General features: G+C 44.9%; 1 long non-coding RNA gene across 1 annotated transcript; it reads right to left on the bottom strand.

Moving 5' to 3' along the window:
* Positions 1 to 209: 209 nt before the first annotated feature.
* Positions 210 to 20,900, bottom strand: LOC115655642. Its single transcript, XR_004001443.1, has 2 exons — positions 20,281 to 20,900; positions 210 to 598 (listed from the first exon to the last, which is right to left on the bottom strand). It is a non-coding gene; the product is annotated as an uncharacterized LOC115655642 (long non-coding RNA).
* Positions 20,901 to 20,938: the final 38 nt, after the last annotated feature.

Below are 20,938 nucleotides of genomic sequence, written 5' to 3' on the forward strand. Positions count from 1 at the left end.
CTCAGGGTTTTATGTTTCTTCCCTGAACTGATAGATTTTTTTCCAACCATAATTCCAGGCTAACAAATGTTTGTGAATGGGGATATTATTAAAAAATCCTTTTCCAGGTGCACTATGTGGGTTTTACTTTCCATTAAGGAAAGGAAAGTGTGAGCCCTTAACAGGTTGACAGTGTGTCTTTAAAGAAATGAAAAAAAGCAACAAACATATTAATATTTTTAAATGCTACTTTATTTTTTCAAGAATTAATATTTTTTCTAAATACAACAATAGTTTCCTCTAACTACCCTTGTACATATCATTACAAACATTTCACACATAATAGATGCCCTGTTTTTATCATTTTGCTTAGTTGTCCTGTACAGCAGATGGGATGGGACTTCCTCAGATCTATACAACTTTAGGATTCAAACCTACACTGGTTATTTCTCAGTGGCAGCTACTCTCTTGTCCCATTCTGGCAGGCCATGTGCCCTTAAGCCTCAATTTCAGTGAGGCATGAAGGTATGAAAGTCCACTCTCCTCAGCAGAGTAATGCCAAACACTTCTTCCTCATTGCTAACAGGATTTTCAGACCAGTCATGCTGGCTTTATATTACTGTGTGGAAACAAATATAATTAGTTATAACATAATTAAATATAACGCAATCTGTAGTGTTGTTGTTGTCACTAAGCATAACCCTAAGTAACTCGGGAGGGTGGAAGGCCGCAAGGGTATGGAGCCTTCCTGGTTTTAGGCCTCAGCAGACAAGAGTCCCTCCATGTTTGAACTTTAATCGACCTAAAAGGCCAGGTGTAACAGCCGTTATCAGTTGCAACAGTTCTAACTGGTCTAAAGCAGAAATAATGAGGCCTGTGCACCTTTAGCAGAAGGACAAGATAACTTGCAGAAGGAAAACTTACTAACGAGCTGCCGTGGCCAAGATTACTTAATGCACCTGCACTTATGTAATTGCTATGGGGGGTGAGGGGGGAGAAAGAAGAAAGAGAAAAAAAAACTTATAAAAAGGGAAAAGCTGCTTGTGTAGGAGTGCTGGATCTGAGACATGTCAAGTCTCCCAGCACCGCTTTGAGATCTCAAATAAACTTTGCTTGCTTCTCCACCCTGGTGTGTGTTCATTGGCGCTAAGCACTCCAGGCACGAACCACTGTTGCTTGCCTCGGGCACCCTCTGTGCCTGCAACAGTTTTGGCGTCCCTGGGTGGGCCTCGAGGCTAAAATCAGCCTTGCCTGGACCCCTCTTGGTGGCTGGCGGATCGCGGCGATGACCGACGCCCAGTGTGCACCGGTGACTTCACCGGGGGCCTCAGCGGAGACGCAGTTCAACCGACCCCAGAGGGCACAACGGTGCAACGCGCTCGAGTAGTGGAGAAGCAGTTGAGGGCGACGGTGAGGAACCGGTCCCTTGGATAAGGTAGGAACAGTCCAGTGGTCTGGATTTTTGCCTGTTAAGACCTGGGGGCGCCCAGTGTCACCCTAGGATATGGGGCAGGGACAGAGTACAGGCAGGGCATGGTGTACACCCTTAGAATGCATTCTAGCGAATTGGGAAGTGTTTGGATCAGATCCACTAACTAAAAGCAAACTAAAAAGTTCTGTATAGTAGACTGGCCTCAATATCAACTAGAGGACCAGAAAGGTGGCCACCGGAAGGATCACTTAATTATAACACGATCCTCCAATTACTCCTGTTTTGTCAGTGAACGGGTAGCTTCTGAAGCTGTTTGTATGGAGAGCTCTTGTAAAAATCCCCCACTGTAGCTCCTGTTCTTCCCCCTGTCTGGCGGAATGCAAGGATTCAAAAGCAGGTTAGGGATAGTGCAGAGACAAAGGAGGGACCTGTTTAGAAAGGGGAGACCCTATGTCCTAGTGCACTCTCTCCCTGTTGTTGCTAAAAAGCAAGATCAGATGCAGAATGGTACTGGGGGCCAGTGTGAGTGACCGGAAGATGCCCAGAGTACCCTGTAAAGCAAAAGCTCGTGACCAGGACTACTCTAACGCAAGCCTGGTAACTAGTGGATCTTTAGGAGGTCCGACCCATGGTGGGCTGACTCAGCCTGGCGTCGTCCGGTGAGGAAGCTGCCTGGGTCTAGGAGTGTGTGTACCCATCTTCCCTTCCCCTTTCCTTTCCGTGTGGGCTACTGACAGTCTGATCATCTCACTGGATGCAATCAGAGTAAGCGGCGCCGTCTCCCAGAGACTAGCCGACGCTCTTTGCTGAAGGGAGGTGTAGGAGGGTCGTGGCCATCTTCGTTAGCCTCTCCTGTGTGAGTACCCTGTAGGGAAAAATCCTTAGTTTATGAGCCGCTAGCGCGGACAGGGCACCCTCCCAGTGTGTGTAAGTGGAAAATGGCAGGGGGGAAGTCTAAACATTCCATCTCACCCCCTAAGGGTACCCCAGCATATTACATGTACGTACATTATGGTTCAACAACCTGCAGGTATTTAGAGAACTGGAATATTTACACGCATGAAAATCCATCTAAACAATGCCAACTAGAAAGTACTTCAATCTAGATAAGATCATACATCTAAGAGGAGCGTTTAATCACCAGAAAGCCCTGACACAGTGTGAGCAAATTTGTCTGTTGAGGAAAGGAACGGGTTAATTTTAAAATCATCTTGGCCCAGGGATGGAATGGGGGGGGGTTGCTCTGCGTTCAAGATCAAGAATCAATGCAGACTATGCTAAGTACAAAGAAAAACTGCTTTCGGCCCCAGCTGGCTGTGAAGGAAAAAATATAGACAGAGGCGAACCAAAGGCAATACAAGTTACAGAACTGAGATTACATTTGCAAAGCTTAACTGTCCAGTAAGATCCAACAGTGTGCCTTTGTGACCCCGGAGCTGGTGTGGCTTGGTGACACCAAAGAAGCCACAGGCAGCCGACCTGGACTGGAATCTCTGAAAGAGACACTGCAGGAGAATCCAGGGTGTAAAAGAACAGCCCTCCCAAGAGCGGAAGCATGTTGGAAATTCTCGACAAGCTGTATACAGGATAATCTCCCGTCCACCTCTCCCTCTTCTCTGAACATTATACAGAGAAGTGGCCAGTCTGGACATACGTGTGTGAGTATGAAAGGCGCTTCGGGCTTGGGGCATTAATATTTTCCTGAGTGATGAGGGAGCATTCCCAACACTCTCCGTTGTTGTTTTATTATTGGAGCTTTAAAAATTCAGTCATATGGTGTGTTTTCTTTATCTTCCCCCAATGATCCTGTAGTGTCAGCCTGATCACCTGACACGAGGGATAAATTGGTAACAGAAATTTGTCACAGTCTGGTGAGCAATTAAGAAGGGGGGAGCCCTGCAGAATTTACACCATCTATTTGTTTTACCCTTGTTATTTTATGTTTGCTTTGCTTGGTACGGTTGGTGTTATATGTTGAGAACTGCATGAGTAAAAGTGAGTCCTAATAGGATAAGAAAACGCTATCTGGTTCTGGTTCTTTTCTGTTTAACCGGTTACTGTTGTTTTTCTGCTCTGTTCATTTGGGTGTTAGGAGTGTGGGCGGAACTGAACCTCTCGTTCGTAATTCCTCAGAGTGGAAGCCATGCGTGCGAGGAAGCTCTGAGGTCGAATTGAGATCCTTCTGTCCCGTCCCCTGTAGCGGTCAGTGTATAGAAGTGGGAAAGCCTGGCTTAGACTGTAAGTTCCTCTGCTCTGTGTAATTCTCTCTTCTGTTTAAGTGTCAGCAGACAGATGGATGGTCTTTGGGTAAACCCTCTAAAGGGGTTTGGATTATAGGTTAAGTAAATGGCCTTTGCCCAGTGAGCCATGTGTTTTTGTCCAGGTGACAAGCCTCACGAGGGAGGACTCGAGTAGTCTTGTGAGTAAGAATGTTTAAGGGAAGAGACCAGGAGGGGTGGGGGCTAGTTGAGAAGCCCACCCTCCTAGCTAAACTGGTAGTGGAACAAGTTGGTGCCCATGGAAGGGAAGGTTCAGCAAGAAAAGCAGAATCTGGCCCAGGCGGGCAGGCAACAGACAGAGAGATTGGAAAACAGATTGGAAAACTTTAAGGGTGTAGTGGAAGGAAGGAGTCAGTAAATGTAAGCATGAGGATTTCAAATACCCAGGACTTACTTGGAATGGTGAGTTAAGTTGATAAAAGTGGCTGTTGGGAGACAAGCAAGTGATTTAAGGGAGAGTGAAAAGTTAACTCTGTAGTTGCTGGAAGGAACAGCAGTTGAACTTTGTAAAAATGCTAAAGAAGAAAGTTCTTGGTGTCTGTGAAATGTTTGTAAATAAATTCAGGCAAAGAAATTATTGGATTGCAATCATTTGGTTTGGCTATGAACAATTTAGTTGAATTAGCTGAAGAATGTATACAGTGTTATGTAATTGAAAACGTGGGCTGCCTATGAAACAAATACAAGAAAATATGGGGTAATTCCTCTGTTTTGCCTGAAGTCAACAAGGGTATTTGTATATTTCAAGCGATGATTGTCTGCCCAGAAGGGGTGGGTAGACCTCTGTTTTTTTGTCTTTCAGATAACCAGAGGAAACTTGAGGCCATGTGTTCTATGTTCTGTCCTGTGGTGTTTGTCTTGTGGCCGGAATTGTTGTGTTTAATATTTTCATAGAATTGTCTATTTTAAAATTAAACAAAAAGGTTAAATTAAAATGCAGATTCTTGTCTTGTTCAACTTGGAATACAAAGTGTTTGGATAAATCAGGAGAATGTGATATACTAAAGTCTAATGCATTTCCTTAAGTAAGGAAAAGAAACTTCATTGGCCAAGTTGTTAATTGCAAAAATTGTTGTTAAAATTTGCATACCAACAGTCTTTGAAAGCAAAGATGTGAAAAGTTAACCCACTCCCCATATTGTACATGGGATCTTTCTGGCTACCTCAGATTTCTAGCCAGAGGGCTGGGGATGGTGGAAGGCTATTGGACTAGAGGTTGTATTGAGTGAACTCCTCAAAGTAGGTGTGCTTGTTCTAGCTTGTTGCTCCAAAACTCTGTAATAAGGTTATTTTAGTAAAAAGGTGTGTGTGGCATATATTAAATAATAAGTCTAATGTACTGTATAATGACAATGTTTATGTCTTCATTGTTGGGAAAAAGGTATATAAGTAAAAAGTGGAAGTTTCCTTTGCACGTTAAAAGAAGCCAAGAAGGGAAAAAGGACAAAGAACAGAATGAATTAACTGAAAAAAATAAAATAAAATAGCAAGCTCAGGCTATAGATAAGACACTGACTCCATTCAAGGACACTGCTCACAGTTAAGACTTGGCTAACAACCAGGAAAAGGAGGGCTTGAATTTGCCCACGCAGCTATGAGATTTGCAAAACATTGCCAGGCACTAATGAAATGTGTTAAGTTTCTTTTCTCACAGGTAAAGAAACGCTACCCAAAGACCCTAGCAGCCCTGCCACTCCTTGGAACCAGGAGATGGGATTGATGTAAAGGTCCACCAATGAAAGACTGCTCTGGCTACACCCTGGAAAGGCCCTTATTAAGTCCTGCTACCTACCAACACCACTGTGAAGTGCCAAAGACTGACTGCTTGGACCCAAGATTGTCACTGCAAAAAGACCCCTCCACATCGGGAGAATTCTCCTACTGATGATTAGCCTATTTCGCCTTCTAGCTCCACTGTGCCTTCTGGACAGCAGGGAAAAAGTACAAGGTGAAGTGCTAGTAACCTCTCCCTTGTCCACTGACAGATCTACTGTGCCTTTGAATTTTTCTAGAAGAATCAAAACCATTACAGGGTAATGTGCTAGTAATCTCTGCCCTGTAGGATGCTGAACCACGACTGTTTCGGGAAAGAAAAAGGAACACTCAGAAATTGGCAAAGTCCAGGAATTCCTGACTAGAAAGGACATTAAGAACTGACCCTGGTGAAGAAACGAAGAATTATACACTGGCTGGAGGACATTTTTGGGACCCATGCTTGGGAATGTGGTATTGATTGGAGCTTGGGGTTTATTCTACAGGCTGCACCCTGTGTCCTGGAGAGTGACTAATAATGTAACCCCCCTCCTATGCTATTAATGTCGATGCCTTTTGAAAGTACCTGAGAATAGTTAAATAACAGGTGTATTATAGTACTACACCAAGGAAAGATGGTATTGAATATCACACTGAGGCTGGGAAGGCATTGCAGTGGGATCTAGTATGTTTAGGAATTTGGGATTTCCTGAATGACCAGCTGATGGCCATTTGGAGTGATCTTGAGTACCAGACTTGGCCCACTGCCCTTACAGACACATCAGAAATACCATCTGATCTGTGATCATCGAGACATACATGGACACTTCCTGGGTGGAAGTGTGGCTTCCCAGGGCGGGGTGTGCGCCCTTATAGGGGATGAATGAAAGGAAACACACTATTTCTGATTCCCTCTGGGGCTGGTTACTCAACCTGGGAGGCATTGTTCACCTCCTGCACACTGGTGTGGTGTTGTATATTGTTACTCTTCTCTTGCTTGCTTGCTGTAAAGCACTTCAGCTCCCTAGAGCTAAATCACATGTTATCCTTTAAATGTGAGAACACTCAGCCAAAAGTTTGTTGAGTATTCTCAAAGGAGGGAGTTGTTGGTGTCACTAAGCATAACCCTAAGTAACTTGGGAGGGTGGAAGGCCACAAGGGTATGGAGCCTTCCTGGTTTTAGGCCTCAGCAGACAAAAGTCCCTCCATGTTTGAACTTTAATCGACCTAAAAGGCCAGGTGTAACAGCTGTTATCAGTTGCAACAGTTCTAACTGGTCTAAAGCAGAAATAATGAGGCCTGTGCACCTTTAGCAGAAGGACAAGATAACTTGCAGAAGGAAAACTTACTAACGAGCTGCCGCGGCCAAGATTACTTAATGCACCTGCGCTTATGTAATTGCTACAGGGGGGAGGGGGGAGAAAGAAGAAAGAGAAAAAAAAACTTATAAAAAGGGGAAAGCCGCTTGTGTAGGGGTGCTGGATCTGAGGCATGTCAAGTCTCCCAGCACCGCTTTGAGATCTCAAATAAACTTTGCTTGCTTCTCCACCCTGGTGTGTGTTCATTGGTGCTAAGCACTCCAGGCACGAACCAGTGTTGCTTGCCTTGGGCACCCTCTGTGCCTGCAACAGTGTGGATACATTATATCAATATAAAGATGTTTATACTAGTATAGATTGTTTCAGTAAATAGCTATAATTATAATTTATAAACTGATATAATTAAATTGATACAACAAAGGTATGTAGACATGCCCTAAGGACCTAAGTTTTGATGATTTAACTATGCCAATATACTTAAAATGGGAAAAGTCCTCTAGTGTGGATGCAGTTATACCAGTATAACTTGCTGAGTGTCAGGAAATGGAATAAGTCATACCAGTATAAGGCATTATTATACAGGTATAATTGCATCCACAGACACTAGGGCTTTTACTGGCATAATTATGTTGGTAAAAATTACATTCCTAACCAATAACTGTACTGGTGAAACTTTTAAGTGTAGACCAATTCTCTGATGTACTGTATTTGTGACAGGCTTCTTTATTTCCCCAACACATACTTATCCGCATAAATGCCAAGTACAATCTGGCCCTTTATCAGTCAACACCAACCATTAAAACAGCAAATACCCCATTAGTAAATATTTCTCTGTCACTGCAACCAAACAAAGATTAGCATTCTAGGGACATGTTCTTTCATCATACATTTCCAATGCATCAGCAAAGAAAGTGACAGCCTACTCCAGAATATATTTGTAGGCCATGCATCTGTGTTGTACAGCTCTCAGACAAAAAGCTCTTCAGGGATTCAGACTGGATCATTGCACAATTCAGAACTGATATAGACTCATATGCTCTGCTACTACTTCACTTGCACCCATAGAGACTCTGGAGGCTTGAATTACCATGCATTCAGATAATACTAGCTACTCTACTAAGTACCGCAACAGGAACATTTCAACAAATGACAGAGGAGGTGACCAATATGTCACAATGCTGTTTCCCCTTCATTATTTTTGTGAAAGCACGTCTGCTACCTAAGCAAAGATTGATTACGTTTCCAATTACTGCATCATAGCAGCAAAAAAGGAGACTTTTTACAATAAAGATAGTATACTTTCCACACATACTAAATATTTTTGATTGCCCACATCTCCCTTCAACCCTCTAGCGGATAGCGGAAGATTTTTGTGAACAAAATATTCTTGCAGTTTGAACACGCAGACTATCTGTAATACGGTTCATAGGAAATGTATTTGCCTGTTACCCTGAAATAATGCCTGGCTGTGTATAGCTTGGGTTTGAGGAAAGTTGGTCTTGTAAAAGTATTGGACTAGGATGCAGATCTCTGTCAATTCCCAGCTCTGCTACAAACTTCCAAATTACCTTACCAAAACAACCTCCCGCATACAATCATCACATTTTTCAAACTGATGTCTCCTCAAATACTTGCAAATATAGATGGAACTTGCAGTATGTGTGGAAAATTAAAACAAAATTTAAAAAAACCATGAAAACCAAGAAATTAACAAACAAAAATCAGGACCTTTTAAACCAGGGTGAGGAGTGAGTTCCAGAATTAGGGGCCCATCATGGAAAACATTGTCCCACTATCTGTCTCTTTAGAACCCACCGGTTACCACTGCTTTGAAAGCAACACACTAGAAAAGATGCAGACTCTCAGATACAGTAAGCAGGCCCCACTGATGTAAAATAAACACGTGTAAGTATTTGGGAGATTGGGGCCTTATCCATTTCCTCTCTAAATTTAAATCCTATTATTTTCATCTCTTTCCATAAGGAAGTCTCTCCATGCTGCTATTCAATATAATTGCTGATCTCTGGACCCCCCCTGTTTCTGCTGTGTCTTACTTGACATTGGCTGACTATTGTTCCAGGTGAGTGTGTACTACTGGTTTATATAATAGCACTATAATATTATTTTCTACATCATTCTTACACCAGGAGTTCTGAACTTTTTCTATACTGCAGGCCAATTTTCCATATCAGGACCTGCATGTCAGCAGCATCCCACCCGTTTAGCTATGATCAAGCTATAGCCCCCTCCCATTTTGCAGTTTGAGAAAGGCAAGGTGGTTATGACTCCCAGACAAATGCTCACAACTTCCAGTGTGAATACCTCTTCATTACACATCCAAATAATTTGTTTGCCATTTTGATCATCACTGTACAATAATCAGATCTTTCCACTCATAACACCCAGATCTTTTCCCTGAATGATTATAGTTAATTTGGAATTCATGGGAGCCACTGCAGCAAAAGATGCTGAGATTTTGAGGCAGTCCTTAGGACCTGAGAAACTCCCTGATATCCTGAGAGATTTAGACCAGGAGGTTAGGCAGGTGTGGACATGACTCAACTGCCACTTAATTCCATCGGCCTCAAATAAATACCAATTGCCTAGGAAGAGAAATGTTATTGTGCCCTCCTTTCCATTTCCGTCATTCAATATGGTTATACAGTGTGGCGTTATTGCCCTTAACTATGATGGCTGTCATCCATAAAATTCTATGGGCTTCCTGACCTTAACTAAGATGGCCACTAAAATGGCCACATTTGCCAATACCTAATATGGCTGCCAAATCTTACTGCCTTTTATGCCACAGTGTGGCAAGGGGTGGTTTGCCTACATTAAGCATGTGCCAGCCAATCAGTTTTTTTTTTCCTGGCAAGCAATTTACAACTGCACATTCTGATAGGTATTGGACATCCCTTGTAAAATACCCATCCACCTGTTTCTACCCTGGACCTAAAGAGGGACACTTTCTGAGAGGTACAGAACACCTCATAAAATACCCACATGGTGGTTTTGTTTGCGTGGTCTCCCTAATTCTGCTTTACTGAAAATATTTATTTTTATTCATTTATTTTTGTGTGTTTGTTTTGTAAGTAAAAAGGCTGCTATCTGGAGAATACCATAGCAGTGGATGTTTTAATTAGCTACTACTGTAAAATTATAAATATGTACATTGAACTTAAATATGATAATTAATGGAATTTCTCCACTACATGTTATTCTCCATTCCATTCTGCCATTATCCTTTACATCTTTCTTCTATTTCTTCATCTCGATTAACTCAAATGCCTACAACACCAATGATTTTTCTCTTCGATTCCTTCCTCAAACCCTCTTTCCTTTCTAAGTAGGATCTTTCTAAAAAATTCAAAGAAAAAAGGCTATTTGGCAGGAATTCTCTGCTCACACCCTTCTCTCCTTTTCATCATCAGAACTTCCTCCCTGTGATGGGACACACCCACATCCCAGTGATAGGCTACCAAGTATTCCTGTACCCAGGTAGTGCCAATTACGTGCACCTGCAGAACATGTACCACTTGGAAAAGGCAAAGGTGACATTCTCCCTTTCCCCCTTCGACAACGAGAGCACTGCCCAAAATAGGATGACCAGATAGCAAGTCTAAAAAAACGGGATGGGGGTGGGGGTGGGGGTAATAGCCTCAGGAGTCCATATTTTAAAAAGCGCCAAACATCCTAGCCCAGAAGGAGAGGCTGCTAGGGAGCTCCAGTATTAAAGGGAGCCCAGCCTGAGGCAGTGGCTAGCCTTTCCTCTCTCCATTCCTCTTTACCCCTCCCCCACACTTTGAGGTACAGACTAACACTACAATCCTGATACAGTGAGGGACCCAGGAGGGCTGCTCCTAACTTGTGTCAGGACCCGGGAAAAGCCACCAGTGACTAGAAGTAATGGAATTCAGAAACGATGTTGGGAGCGAGCTGAACTCCTGCTGGGAACAGAGAGATTGCCCAGGACTGGGGGCGCCCATAAGAGACCCAGGGGCAAGAGACTCAAAGAGATTTTGGTAGAGCCTAGGCTGAGAGTCGGACAGCTACACTCCTTTGTCTCCTTTTTTACCACTCTTTCTATCTTTAAAATGTCCTTATTATCTGGTTCTCATCTCTAAATCTCTTTCCTCAAATGAATCTGAATTCTGTTGCACTTTCTATCACTTCCTCCCTCTCCCTGGGCCCCTTTATTTCCTTCCGACTTTCATACAGCATACCTTAATACAGTAGCCTAGATAATAAAAACTCCTTAGAGAACTGATTTTCAACTTGTGGTGTGTGGGCCTCAGTCATATGGTATATGGGTAAATTTGAGGTATAGGGTAAGAATAACAATCTACTAAAAATCACTGATGACAATTATGAAGGTGGTATGCCAAATACTTTTGAGTCTTGAAAGTGATATGCAATGTTTTGAAGTTTGAGAATCACTTGTGTAGATCCATCTTGCTTCTACTAAGACATACCTATTACACTTTTATTTCCAAAAACATGCCCTTTTATTTTTCACCTTAGATTTGACTTCCCTGTCCCTAGCTCCTTATTTAATCTACTATCCCCGGCTTCTGCACCACTCCACTCAGATCACTTTTCTTGCCAAGTCCAAAAACCTTATTGTCATTTTTTTTCTGCGTTGACCTTTCCGTTACTGTCAATCACTCCCTCCTCTGCTTGGGCTTTTGATTCATCCAGTTCCTCCCAACCTCACTGATGGTTCACTGTGTCTCTTTCAAATGGTTGTTTCTCATTCTCCTCACCTTTCTCCAATGGTATCTTTCAAAGCTCTGTCCTTGATTCTCTCTTCTTTCTATAAACCCTGCCATGGAATGATCTTATCTCCCACCGTGGCTTCAATTTCTAGTTCTTTAACCATCTTCTGCTAGATTGCTTTAGATAGGAAACATAGCCAAGTGAATAAACCACTAAACTGGGACTTAGGAAACCTGAATTCTCTTCATGACTCTGCAATCTTCCTTGCTCTGTGCCTATCTGTGAAATGCAGATAAAAATGTTGACTTCCTTTCTAAAATGCTTTTAGATAGGCTTATGAAAAGCACTATATAAGAGATAGGTATTATTATATTGCTGATTAAGACTATGAGTTTGGTATGGAAATTTGTAGTAAATTTTACAGCAGAGGTGTGGGGAACAGAAGTTTCCCCAGGAATTGAAATTAGAGGGGGTGTTCGAATTTACGGGGGGGGTGTGTGTGTCAGGGCCAATGAGATATATCAAAGAGCTATGAATAAAGTAAATATTTTGTTAGGATAATGCAAATTTAACATAAGGATAATGCAAGTTACATCAAAACACATAACAGGTCTAGATTTCTAAAAAAATATAATTAAAAAAATGTATTTAATTTAAATTGACTTTTGAACAGTAAGCCATCATGGGATAAGAGGGAAGTCCTCTCATGGATCAGAAACTGGTTAAAATATGGGAAACAAAGGGTAGGAATAAATTATCAGTTTTCAGAATGTAGAGAGATAAATAGTGGTATCCCAGAGGGGCAGGTACTGGGACCATTACTATTCAACATACTCATAAATGATCTGGAAAAATGGGTAAACAGTGTGGTGGCAAAATTTTCATATGATACAAAACTATTCAAGTTAGTTAAGTCCCAGGCAGACTGCGAAGAGTTACAATGGGATCTCACAAAACTGGATGACTGGGCAACAAAATGGCAGATGAAATTCTATGTTGATAAATTCAAAGTAATGCACATTGGAAAACAATCTCAATTATACATACAAAATGAAGGAGTCTGAATTAGCTGTTAACATTCAAGAGAGAGATCTTGGAGTCATTGTGGATAGTTCTCTGAAAACATCCACTCAATGTGCAGCGGCAGTCAAAAAAGCAAACAGAATGTTGGGAATCATTACGAAAGGGATAGATAATAAGACAGAAAATATCATATTGCCTTTATATATATACATGGTATGTGTACACCTTGAATACTATGTGCAGATCTGGTCACCCCAACCCAAAAGAGAGAGACTGGAAATGGAAAAGGTACAGAGATAGGCAACTAAAATGATTAGGGGTATGAAACAGGAGGAGAAATTAAAATGACTGGGAATTTTCAGATTAGAAAAGAGACGACTAAGGGAGGATATGATAGAGGTCTACAAAATCTTGACTGGTATGAAGAAAATGAATAAGGAAATGTTATTTAATCCTTCACATAACACAAGAACTAGCAGGTTTCAGATTAGCAGCCGTGTTAGTCTGTATCCGCAAAAAGAGCAGGAGTACTTGTGGCACTTTAGAGACTAACAAATTTATTTGAGCATAAGCTTTTGTGCGCTACAGCCCACTTCATCAGATGCATATGTAAGCAAAGTCAGGATGAGCTCTACCCTGACATCTGGTGGTGAATTATGGGAAGTGTGGAAAGATTTCAGGAAGTGTGAAATCTCAGGTATTTGCATGGGCATGCCCGCATAGCCCAAGGCAGCCTGGGATGGTTATTTTGACAGCTCTGGGATCCCCAATTTCTTTGTTATTAGGGCAGGATAAATAAAGCGTTGCCACCTGATTATGTGAATGGGGAACTATGAGACTGCTTTATGACAGAGAAGTCTCAATATCAATTAAGTGACACTTGCTAGACAAGGGACATGGGTTCCAAAACCCAGTGACTTGAGAGAGGTTGAGGATTGGTGTGTGTGCCAGATGGTATGGGCCCCTTTTGAGGGCCTGGAACACCAATTGCACAGCGTCCTCTCTCCACTGTAAAAGAGTAGAGCTAATTTTGTATTCCATTAGGAGACCATCTAGAGACGGTTAGCTGAATTCATGTTCGGCCAATGGTGCACCAGCACCAGGGCTTCCCTACTAAGAGCTGAAATCACTGAGTGCTGTGTTAACTAGTGGGGAAGCCTGAAGACCTATAATTAAGCGGCTGGCAAAGCGGAGCATTTTGCAGCATGTTGGAGCAGCCCATGGAACAGTGAGCGGAGTGAAGTGGTTTGCAGGGACATTTGGAGGAGCGTCACAGCTGGTATAGTGGAGCTGGTCGTGGTGAAGGCTGCAGCAGAACTCCATGGAGAGGCAGAGCAGTTGGCGCTGGCCCACGTAAGGTGCCCCTTAACACCTTGTGTGGACTTTCCCCCCCGCCATTTCCACCCAGGTTGTGGGGGTAAAACTCTGCAGATAAACTTTTGAATTCTGGGGTGGCACTGACCAGAGACTTTCGGGTTGTTGGTCTTTGGGGTGATTGGGCTTAAGACCCTAAGGGGGAAAGGACATTGCCAAAAGTACTTGGAGGTGGGTTTTTGCTTATAGTTTGTGTTATAATCCTTTTTGTGGTGTTTCTCCAATGGGATGCTACGTTATTTCCTTCCTTTATTAAAAGGATTTTGCTACACTCAGACTCCGTGCTTGTGAGAGGGGAAGTATTGCCTCCTAGAGGCGCCCAGGGGGGTCTGGTATGTAAGTGTCCCAGGTCACTGGGTGGGTGCTCGAGCCGGTTATGCATTGTGTTATTGAAATGGAACCCCTGGATACTGAACCTGGCCCTTGTTGCTGCCAATTCAGAGGGGAAGAAGGGTGGCTACACTGGAGAGTTGCAGCGCTGGTGGTGGCTTTACAGCGCTGCAACTTACTAACCGTCCACACTTGCAAGGCACATACAGCGCTGTACCTCCCTGGATACAGCGCTGGCTGTATTCCTCCTCTGCCTGGGGAATAATGACTGCAGTGCTGGTGATGCAGTGCTGCTCCACCAGTGTGGCCACCAAAAGCGCTGTTATTGGCCTCCAGAGGTATTCGAAGGTATCCCAGAATGCCTGCTCAGCCACTCTGCTCGTCAGTTCAAACTCTGCTGCCCTGGCCTCAGGTGACCCATTCTTTAAATGCCCTGGGAATTTTAAAAATCCCCTTTCTGTTTGCTTAGCCAGGTGTGGAGTGCAATCAGTGAACCTTTCCAGGTGACCATGCCTCCACGCGCCAAACAAGCCCCAGCATGGAGCAATGGCGAGTTGCTGGACTTCATCAGTGTTTGGGGGGAGGAAGCTGTGCAGTCACAGCTGCGCTCCAGTCGTAGGAATTATGATACCTATGGGCAGATATCAAGGGCCATGCTGGAAAGGGGCCATGACGAGGACACGGTGCAGTGCAGGGTTAAAGTGAAGGAGCTGCGGAGTGCCTACTGCAAAGCCCGCGAGGGAAACCGCCTCTCCGGCGCTGCCCCCACGACCTGCCGTTTCTACAAGGAGCTGGACGCGATACTTGGAGGTGACCCCACCGCCAATCCGAGGACCATGATGGACACTTCAGAGCGAGGGGGGGAGGCGGAGGCGGAGGGGGAGGAAACCAAGAGTGAGGGTACTGGGGTGGGGGGAGACACCCTGGAGTCCCAGGAGGCATGCAGCCAGGAGGTCTTCTCAAGCCAGGAGGAAGGCAGCCAGTCGCAGCAACCGGTACTTGGTGAAGGACAAGCAGAGGAGCGGGTTCCCAGTAAGCAGCTTTTATTTTCAGGATGGAAATGTTTCGGGAGAGGAGGGAGGGTTAGGGCTGCATGCATGCATGCCTAGATGTGGAATAGCCCATTGATGTGGTCTATCACATCGCAGTAATCGGCCTCAGTAATCTCTTCAAAAGTTTCAGCCAGAGTGTGGGCAATGGGCTTGCGCAAGTTTACAGGGAGAGCCACTGTGGTCCTTGTCCCAGTAAGGCTAACGCGTCCGTGCCACTGTGCCGTGAGGGGTAGGGGGACCATTGCTTCACACAGGCAAGCTGCATAGGGACCAGGGCAGAATCCGCATTGTTGTAGAAGACCTTCCCGCTCTTCCCAGGTGACCCACAGCAGCGAGATATCTTCCAGGATTAACTCCTGTGGAAAATGTTGGGAAAGTGTTCAGTATAGGTGCCCCCTGCACCTGTTTGCTTTCTCCAATGCACAGAAACCCCTGCACAGCCCTGAAGCAATCACTCCCCCTTCCCAGGTGACCCGCAGCAGCGAGATATCTTCCAGGATTAACTCCTGTGGATAATGTTGGGATAGTGTTCAGTGTAGGTGCACCCTGCAGCTGTTTGCTTTCCCCAGTGCACAGAAATCCCTGCACAGCCCTGAAGCAATCAGTCCCCCTTACTCACCATTTCGGGGCTCCTGTGGGTTATGTGCACTCTCTTTGGTATGGGAAAATTATGCTAAAGTGAAGACTATAAACTCCTTCACTGTGTGGGAATAACTGTCAGAGATATAAACAATGCTGCCTCTGTTAACTGTTGCCTTTTTTGCCTTTCCTCAAGCGACCTTGATTTCTCAGCTGCCCGTGTTATCAACAGCTCAAAGACTCCAAAACCTGCGGAAGAAGCTGCTAAAAAGCAAAGACGACTTGCTGCAAGCAGTTATGGATCACTCTGCCAGAGAGAATAAAAAACTGCAGGACTGGAGGGAGAGGGAAAGGGAAAGCTGGATCCACCAGAGAAATGCAGCGGCCAGGAAGAAAAGCACAGAGCAGCTGATAAGCATTCTGGCGCGCCAAGTGGACTCTATCCAGGCACTCGCAGCCATGCAGGCAGAGCACTACCGCGCCAACCCCCCGGTCCCAAAGCTCTTTCCCTTGTGCCCCAATGTCAGCTTCAAACCCTCTTCCCCAGCATCCAGGTTCTTACCTCCACCAGCTGCCTCCAACACCTGTACGTTCAGCAACCAGCCCTGAGAACTACGACCCTTACCCTCTGCACTCAACCCCCATCACCATGCAGTATAGGCATCCTGAAGTGCAGCAGTCATTGCACAGTACTCCAGACATGACATATTCAAACCTGTGACTGTACAGTTCCCCACCACACCCCCCTGCCCTTTTAGGTTCCTGAAATGTTGTGCGTCTGTCAATAAAGTTATTTTCTTTTCAATAAATGAATTCTTGGCTTTGAAAACAGTCTTTATTATTGCAGAAAGTCAAAGATACCTTAGAACAGGAAAGAAACAGGCACTGCAAATCAGCTTAGGAAAAACAGATTCCTACTAACATTGTAACCACTGCACTTCACTCCCGTGAAAGTCACCAAACATTACTGTTGGTTTTCAGCCTCAAATTTCTCCCTCAAGGCATCCTTGATCCTTGAAGCCCTGTGCTGGGCCTCTCTAGTAGCCCTGCTCTCTGGCTGTGCAAATTCAGCCTCCAGGTGTTGAACCTCAGAGGTCCATGCCTGACTGAATGTCTCACCCTTCCCTTCACAAATATTATGGAGGGTACAGCACGTGGATATAATCGCAGGGATGCTGCTTTTCCCCAAGTCTAGCTTCCCATACAGAGATCTCCAGCGCCCTTTTAAACGGCCAAAAGCACACTCCACAGTCATTCGGCACCGCCTCAGCCTGTAGTTGAACCGGTCCTTGCTCCTGTCAAGCTTCCCTGTATATGGTTTCCTAAGCCAAGGCATTAACGGGTAAGTGGGGTCTCCAAGGATCACAATGGGCATTTCAATGTCCCCTACTGTGATCTTCTGGTCTGGGAAAAATCTCTACCTGCTGCTTCCTGAACAGGCCAGTGTTCCTTAAGATTCGTGCATCATGCACCTTTCCAGGCCAGCATGTGTTAATGTCAATGGAACGCCCACGGTGATCCACAAGCGCCTGGAGAACCATAAAGAAATACCCCTTCCGATTAATGTACTCAGATGCTAGATGGGGTGGTGCCAGAATAGGAATATGCGTCCCATCTATCGCCCCTCCACAGTTAGGGAAACCCATTTGTGCAAAGCCATCCACAATGTCCTGCACGTTCCCCGGAGTCACGGTTTTTCTTAGCAGGATGCGATTAATGACTCTTCAAACTTGCATCAAAACGACTCCAACGGTCGACTTTCCCACTCCAAACTGGTTCCCGACCGATCGGTAGCTGTCTGGAGTTGCCAGCTTCCAGATTGCAATAGCCACCCGCTTCTCCACCGTCAGGGCAGCTCTCAATCGCGTGTCCTTGCACCGCAGGGTGGGGGCGAGCTCAGCACACAGTCCCATGAAAGTGGCTTTTCTCATCCGAAAGTTCTGCAGCCACTGCTTGTCATCCCAAACTTCCATGACGATGTGATCCCACCACTCAGTGCTTGTTTCCCGAGCCCAAAAGCGGCGTTCTGTGGTGCTCAGCATTTCCATCAAAGCCACAAGCAATGTCGTGTAGTACGCGTCAGGCGACTCGCAATCATCGTCGGACTCCTCATCACTTTGGAGCTTAAGGAATAGCTCAACTGCCAAACGTGATGTGCTGGCGACACTCATCAGCAAAGTCCTCAGCAGTTCGGGCTCCATTTCCCACAGAAATCGCGCTGCACAGAAACCGTTGGGGGAGTCACAGTGGCGCCAAACGTGGACGGAAAAACAGGGACTGCTGGGACGCAAAGCGATGCATCACGGGGCGTTGGGACAGGAAGCGGAATGACCCGCAGCCTTCCGTCCCCTTCCCACAACCCACGGCGCCAAAATGGGACGAGGTGATCTGTGGGATAGCTGCCCATAATGCACCACTCCCAACAGCGCTGCAAATGCTGCAAATGTGGCCACACTGCAGTGCTGGTAGCTGTCAGTGTGGCCATACTCCAGCGCTTTCCCTACACAGCTGTACGAAGACAGCTGTAACTCCCAGCGCTGCAGACCTCCAAGTGTAGCCAGGCCAAAGAGGCTAATTAATTAAGATGAGCTATTATCAGCAGGAGAAAAAAAACTTTTGTAGTGATAATCTAGATGACCCATTTAAGACAGTTTGACAAGAAGGTGTAAGGATACTTAACATGGGGAAATAGATTCAATGTGTGTAATGGCTCAGCCATTCCCAGTCTCTATTTAAGCCTAAATTGATTGTATCTAGTTTGCATATTAGTTCAAGCTCAGCAGTTTCTCGTTGGAGTCTGTTTTTGAAGCTTTTCTGTTGCAAAATTGCAACCTTTAGATCTGTTACTGAATGGCCAGAGAGGTTGAAGTGTTCTCCTACTGGTTTTTGAATGTTATGATTCCTGATGTCAGATTTGTGTCCATTTATTCTTTTGTGTAGAGACTGTCTGGTTTGGCCAATGTACATGGCAGAGGGGCATTGCTGGCACATATCACATTGGTAGCTGTGCAGGTGAACGAGCCCCTGATGGTGTGGCTGATGTGATTAGGTCCTATTATGGTGTCACTTGAATAGATATGTGGACAGAGTTGGCATTGGGCTTTCTTGCAAGGATAAGTTCCTGGGTTAGTGTTTTTGTTCTGTGGTGTATGGTTGCTGTTGAGTATTTGCTTCAGGTTGGGAGTGCTGTCTGTAAGCAAGGACAGGTCTGTCTCCCAAGATCTGGGAGAGTGAGGGATCATCTTTCAGGATAGGTTGTAGATCTATGATGATGTACTGGAGAGGTTTTAGTTGGGGGCTGAAGGTAATGGCTAGTGGCATTCTGTTATTTTCTTTGTTGGGCCTGTCTTGTAGTAGGTGACTTCTGGTTACTCTTCTCGCTCTGTCAATCTGATTTTTCACTTCAGCAGGTGGTTACTGTCGTTTTAAGAATTCTTGATCGAGATCTTGTAGGTGTTTGTCTCTGTCTGAGGGATTGGAGCAAATGTGGTTGTATCTTAGAGCTTGGCTGGAGACAGTGGATCGTGTGGTGTGTCCTGGATAGAAGCTGGAGGCATGTAGGTAAGTATAGTGGTCAGTAGGTTTCCGATATAGGGTGGTGTTTACGTGACCATTGCTTATTGGCACAGTAGTATCAAGGAAATGGACCGCTTGTGTGGATTGGTCTAGGCTGAGGTTGATGGTGGGATGGAAATTGTTGAAATCATGGTGGAATTCAAGGGCTTTTTTCCATAGGTCCAGATGATGAAGCTATCATCAGTGTTGAGTAGGGGCATTAGGGGAATGAGAGCTAAGGAAGCGTTGTTCTGTCAGCCATAAAAATGTTGGCATAATGTACCCATAGCAGTGCCGCTGACTTGAAGGTATATATTGTCCCCAAATGTGAAATAGTTGTGTGAGGACAAAGTCAAAAAGTGCAGACACCAGGTTTGCATGTAACTAGTTCACAAAACTGGGGTGGGGTGGGGTTTGGGGAAATTCAAGGGGGATGTAGGGAAATCACTGGTGGGAAAAAATAAGTCACAGAAAAGTCACTAAATAATGTAGGTTCTGCTACATTAACATACACAAGAATATAGCACAGGTACTGAAGGTGAGGCTGGAACATGTTGGAGAGAGAGCTCACCTCACACTAATCCTGCAGCAGAGGCTCCTGTCCCATGCAGCTAGGCCTTGCTCCCTGCTCTGGGAAATGCAACCTGGTGCATCGGGTCACATCACAGCACCATTCAGGTTTGGCCAGCCTGCCCCTATGGAGATATGAACAGGCCAAACCTGAGTGGTGTTGTGACCTCATGTGCCAAATCTTAATGCCACTCAGTTTGGGAGGCCTAGTCAAATGTGTTTTTTACAGTCATTTCCAATATTTTACGGACAATTCAAATTCATGATTTCTGTGATCACCATGACCTGTGACAAAATTACAGACATATTTGATGACTCACCAATCTCTCCTGGCCTTTCCTCTTCAGTTCAGTCATGTCAATGTCTTTTCCACACCTTATTCTGTAGCAATCAGAAGCTGTGATTGCAGTGAGAGATTCCAAAATATAGACTTATTGCACAACATTTAGCAAGTAAGTGCTGTAGCTTTCATATCATGTTGGTAAGAACATAAAAACTGAGGCTAAGGCAAGAAGAAAAAGACACAGGAGATCGTAACAGGAGGAACTAAATGTTTATGTGCATGAAAAGTACACTTAGGTTTATAAGTGCAGTCCTGCCTTAGAGCTTGATTTAAACTAAGATGAAATGCAGCCCCATGAAATGGGTGACTTTTTAGCAACTACCTCACTGTGTGTGTGGAGAAACGGCACTGGGGCCCTGCTCAACCACACTCACTTTCAGGAGCAGCATCTCTGAGTCCCTACTGCTCTACTTTCGTCTAACCCTTCCTCAGTGGAACCTCCTTCTCCAGCCCTGGGGCGATGGCTTTTTTCCTCCTCCTCCTCTTCCATCAGCCCCAGAGCAACATCCCTCTTCTCTGTGAAACATCCCTCCACCAACTCTTCACGGAGGACAACGCTCCTGTGAGCCAACCTCTCGGAAAAGCCTCTCTCGGCCCCGCCCCACGCCCCACCCTCCACGCGCCGTCCCGCTTCC

Source organism: Gopherus evgoodei, chromosome 7, assembly GCF_007399415.2.
Source record: "Gopherus evgoodei ecotype Sinaloan lineage chromosome 7, rGopEvg1_v1.p, whole genome shotgun sequence".
NCBI classification, from domain to species: Eukaryota; Metazoa; Chordata; order Testudines; family Testudinidae; genus Gopherus; species Gopherus evgoodei.